A 6000-nucleotide genomic window follows, 5' to 3' on the forward strand; every position below is an offset into this window, starting at 1 on the left:
TGTCATCAGATTGGTGCGCCGGTTATCCCTTTGTGCGCTGCCCTTTTGTTCTTTTGATCTGATGCTGAAGACAGGGTAATTGGGATCGCGGGTGTTATGTGTCCTCGCCGACCGATTGTCTTCTGATCTGCTGCAGACGGCATTGCACTTTGGGGCTGCCGGCCTTGCGTGTCAGTCGTTGGATATGCCAGAGCAGCACCAGTGCCCAGGTTATTGTCGAGTACATGCATAGTGGCTAGCTTTGTGTTCCAGGTCCCTGTTACTCTGATCTGGCATCAGTTTGGTATGTTTCTGCTAGGAATGCATCGCCATCTTTCCCATTATAGGATTGGTGCGAGTTGTGCTGAAGTGATGCTGCCGGCTCTATGTTGCAGTTGGTTGTTGTCGACAGTTACCCTGTCGTCGATCTCCTTATTGTCTGATAATGCTGTTGATGATGCCTTCCCTCTATCACCAGTCTCGACCTTATTGCTTGGGTGCCCTCTCTTTGGTAGCTTGCTTTTTATGACCTGATGATATATGGACCTGGGGTTTTGAGGCTGATAGCCCGAGGATGGTGGTGTCTATTTGTCTGATGTTGGTCATATTGATTGGCCTTGGTGGATGACGGTTGGCTGTTGGTGGTTCCGCCCTTTTGTTGCTCATAGCTAATAGTGGCACTGTTGTTTGATGGTTACTATGGCCAATAATGATAATTGGGGATGAAAGAGGATAATGCTGCCTGTTGCCTTTGAGATGGGCCGATGATGAATATTGAGGCCTTCCTGAGATCCTGTTGCCTATGCTGATGACTACGGTGATATTGTTCCCCTTTGTGATGAGTGCTGGTGATGATAACGTACTCCCCTTCTGTCCGGATAGTAGGCAGCTGTGTTTTGTAAAATCGGATGTAAACTATATATATATATATATAATATGATTAGTTTATCATACACAGAGTAACGTCATCAGTGATAAATAATATTATATTAAATAAAAACAGTTTTATTGAAAGAAATACCAAAGTTTTAAACAGCAGCGAAAGAACAAGAGAAAACTCCAACAAAAACTTCAGGGTACATCACAAACAATCGATTGGGGACAACTGTCTTTATTGTAGTCTTTAGCTTCCTTGATCTCTTCATATTCTTCTTCAACTAAGCAACATTTATTATTAGAAATAGTAAGTATGAGTACATATCGTACTCTACAAGTATGCGAAAGCATGACATGAAAGCTTAAGACAAGAAAGACTTGACTCAGATTTACTACATCTATACCATCCTAATCTAGACTCAAAAGACATAACAGTCCTATTTACTATGTGTGACGATACCAACATTAAGAGAAGTAGCTCATCGGATTCCATCTGACTAACAGACTCACAAGATATTCAATATTTGGCTACTAATTCATTGGGTTACCACCACCCGACTACCAGAACCAACCATCTCAGATCCTCACTAATCATGAAGAAGTCCAAACTTACTCTTGACCGTGAGCATGACTACTATATCAATTTTACACTCTGTAGAGGTTGCATACTTTACCCAGGAGTCGTGATTCCCATATGTCGAGGTCTCACTACAAGGCTTTTATAATGCGTCTCCAAATCCATATGCACTCACTAAGTTTTTACCACTAACAAGGATTCTATCCACTGCAGAGGCCCCCTCTTATACTACTGAATAGCCAAATGGTGCGTACAGAATAAGTAGTACATCAAATTAATTGGCTAGGCCATACCCATATAAGTCTCGTGGTTGCGCTGTTTAGCCGGGTTACATGCTCACAAACTGGTTCTTAGGATCTAAAGCAGGTACTTGCACATCACCCAATGCGCACACAGAAGCCATACCAACCAAACAAACCTACCTAGATTCCTATGGCTCATGTTGCTACAAAAGATTACCCAAACTGGTTCATGTTGCATAGACCATTAATCAAATTAACATTTATCCCACTCAACTTGATAGCACAACTAAGCATTTCTACCCTTGACACGTAAACAAAAACATCAGCGACAAGGATAATCATGAAAAGTACTAATAAACCCTAAATATGAGATTCATATTGACAAAGCATGCAATTAGAAAGTAAAATATACATTTCCCTACAATAGGGTCAATGTGATCAAGGACACTTGCCTTCAACAATGGGTTGCTCAAACTCCTCGAAAGTTTGGTCCTACAGATTTACGAACTGCTCGTCTCTTAATGCAATTGCGACAACTGGAAACAAGAAAGCACAAACATCTAAGAATAATATACCAAACAGTAGAAAAACACTATAAAAGCTTACTAATAGAGAGAACTCGTTGCTACGATCGCGGGAGCGCAAGAATGATCTAAAACGGAGCTATAAAAAAAGTTATAAGGGTTTTAGGCTACATGGGATTTTCTATAAAAGAACAAGGTCTATTTGATAAAAAACAAATTTTTTAGGGACTAATTTGTAAAAGTTTAGGGACCTATATACAAATAAACAAACTATAGGGGTTATAAGTAAAATAATATGGGCTGACAAGGGTTTATTTATGAAAATAGTAAATTTTAGGGGCCTAAATATAAAATTAACTATTTTTAGAGAATAAAAGGATTTGCTTTTTACTGAAAATCCTATTTATTATGTCATGTTGATGTCACTAGCTTACTAGGCGGCTAACCGGGCTTAGTTGCTTATGTGGCCGTGCCACGTGGGACGAAAACGCACGTGTGGCATGCACACGTGGCAGCACTGACTAGGATCAAAAGAAGGGGTACGCCCCGATCTAATCTGGACCATCCATGCGAGATCTAATGGCTATAGTGATTGGGGGGTGTTGGCGGCCGGCGGCGACGGAAACGGCGGTGTCGCCTCGGATCTTGTCGGAGTAACGCGCGCAAGTGCTACAGGACACCAACCTTGATGGGGGAATGACGCAAAAAAGAGAGGGGAAGATGGAGAGCTCATCTAGGTGGAGACCGACGCGGTGGCGCTCGGAGATGGTCGTGCCAACAAGGATGGCGGGCGACAGTGCACTGCGGCCGATGGCAGTTGGGTTGCGGTGGTCAGGGTTGGCGGGGAAGAAGTGCCTTGGCACTACATAGACTTGAGGAAGCCGTAGACGGGCTCGTCTTATGCAGATGTGGCGCGGAGAGGCGGGACAATGATGAGATGCGATCACCGGCAAAGATGCTCGTCGAAGAGGGTGCTCGTGGCATGGATCGTGGATGAGGAGCCATCAGGGAGGCTGCTCGATGGCTTGCAATGCCGAGGAGGGGTTCCGGGCGGATGGGGGTAGCTCGGTGACGACAAACGGCTGTGACGGTGCTCGATTGCTGGAGGTGAAGAAGGCGACTGGATGCAGGGGCGAGGGCAAAAGGCGGCGGATGCGGTGCGGAACTGAACAAGGGAGTAGAGTGGGGGTTTTATAGGCGGGAGAGGGAGGTTGTGGAGAGGAGCGTGGGGTGGAGAACGTGTGGCGACGGCGGTTAGGGAGAGAGCGGGAGGAGGAGGAAGAAGCTGATGAGTGGGCCCAGCACAACAGAGAGAGGAGAGAGGGAGAGCGGGCTGGGCTTTGATTGTCTCAGCCCAAGAACGAGGGAATGGGCTTTGGCCCAGGTGGAAGAAAAAGAGGGGGTGATGAGTGAGTGTTGGGTTGGGTTAGATAGGTTGTGGGCTGGGCTTAGCTTAGGACTTGGGTCTGGGCTTGGTTAAGATTCAGTCCAAGAGGATTTTAAGGTTTTAGGAATTAAATCATTTCAGAGAAAGTAATAAAAGCAAAAATAAAATCCAAATAAATAGCAATTACACTCAAATAAATGCAGGAAAATTTTATAGAGGCATTTTGGAAATATTTGAACCCAAATAAAATATTATATCATCGGAAATAAACTCTTTTAAAATGCCAAAAGTTAGGAAAGACTTCTAAATAAATAATAAAATGCTATTATTTTGTTTTAAACTATTCACATCCCAAAATTGAAATTTTGGGGTGTGGCACCTACCCCTTGAAAGAAATCTCGCCTCAAAATTTAGGTGGGCTAGAGAGGTCAGAAGAAAGAGCATGTGGCCTTAGGGTTTGTCTTGCGATCAGCTACCCTCTTAAAAAATGTTTGTTAAGAAAATACCTTGCAACGTTTAATAACTCTTTGCATAAAACGATGGGCATTCACTCACTAAACAGAAAAAAGCACATAAGTGAGTGGAATATCTTAATCGTTAAGGGTAGGCTTCCGAAGTGGATCTCCGTCTTCTCCAGTAAGGTTATCGAGAAGTCTATCAAACGTCCTTTCTAACTAAGGTCACGTTCCTATAGCCGACATATAGCTCTGATACCACTTCTGTCACATTCGATTTGGTCTTGTAATATTGGGTGTGATATGTTTGCCTGTTGCCTTGGGATTCATGGCTGATGATAGATTGAGGCCTAGGCCAAAGTTGCCTTGTCGCCGTGACCAAGGATGTTATGGCTGAGGTCTAGGGTAGTTGTGAAAGTCTAGTAGACGTTGTGTAGGTCGCCAGACTCCCATTGTCAATCGTAGCTACGCGAGTCTATCGTGCGCCTAGTCTTTCCCACCCTCTGTCGTTCTATATCGCTTGAGGCTGATGATATGAGGTCGGTGATGAGTGATTATACATATATATATATATATATATATATATATATATATATATATATATATATATATATATATATATATTGCTGAGATCGATGATATGAGACCGAGAATGCTCTTGGTTATCGACGATTGATGATATTAGCACTGAGACCAACCTTTCTTTGCTCTAACTATGGGGCAATTCTTTATTTGCCACTAAAAAAATTGATCCCTTATTTGCCATCGATGTGTCAATGACATGTGGGACCCACTTGTGTCACTGACAGTGGCAAATAAGGGATTGTATAAAATTGCAATGAAATACAAAGAATTATTCCTTATAGGAATATTATCATCGCTATGTTTTGTCTTTTGTTTATGTTTACAGCTATGCAGGGTTCATGAGACTATCAATACTAATATGAACAAGGGTTCCCGATCTTCCAAAAGGTTCTGGTAACTCTCGATTTGGTGGAAACGAGACACAAGTCGATCCGGCTTCCGAACAACACGATCCGAAACCCCGCAATCGCAGCACCACGTCTCCTCTGGTTATCAACCGGCGTTGCACGGTTGACCTCGCCAAGAAGGCTAAAATCCTTGCCTGCGAATCGAAGAACACAAGCAAGAACAAGGAAGAATGCAACCAAATTGCAGATGAATGATTAATCTCACGAGTTGGGGTCTCACAAACCGACGAAACGGCGAAACTGTTCTTGACAGAATAATCTAAGCAAAACTCAACCCTAATTAGGGCGGCGGCTACTGTATATAAAGGATTAGGGTCGGCCAAGGACCCCTGGACGCGTCCCTAATGGACTCCAACACGATACATGGCCCAACGGACCAAAAACGGTGACGCAGCACCGGGACAGATTCTGGACGCTGACTTATTTTGACGTTTCCCGTTGACTCAGAAGGAATTTGGACCTCAAACCAACGCCATTGGTTTCCTTATGAAATTATCTTTCCAACCATATGTGAATCGTCGAAAACGGAGTCCGGATGCGTCCTGGGCGTCCGTTTTACTGCTCACTGGTCCTGAAGGTCGAGGCTGATTCGGACTCGAGTTGGACTGGACCTCCTGCTGTTGTTGGACGTCCTAGATGCTCCTCCACGCCTCCAAGCCTTTCTCTATGTGTCTTCTTGTCCTCTCTATAATTCCTAAGCAACACATAATCATTAGGTAGTAATCTATTCTCAAAATTATATAAAGAGTTGCTTAGGAACGAGCTCACCTCTAAATTTAATTGTCGTGCGCGAGCCCTTGTGATTGGACCTTGAAAGTTCAATGGAGGATCATTGTATGTATCCGAGGGAGTGATGTCTTCATCATCCTCCCCCTCTTGAATTAGAGTCGTCCTCGACTCAAGCTCATCATCGGCTCCCAAGTAAGGTTTCAAATCTGCAATGTTAAAAGAAGGACTAACCCCGAACT

The sequence above is a fragment of the Phragmites australis genome, chromosome 5 (genome assembly GCF_958298935.1).
Source record: "Phragmites australis chromosome 5, lpPhrAust1.1, whole genome shotgun sequence".
NCBI lineage: Eukaryota > Viridiplantae > Streptophyta > Magnoliopsida > Poales > Poaceae > Phragmites > Phragmites australis.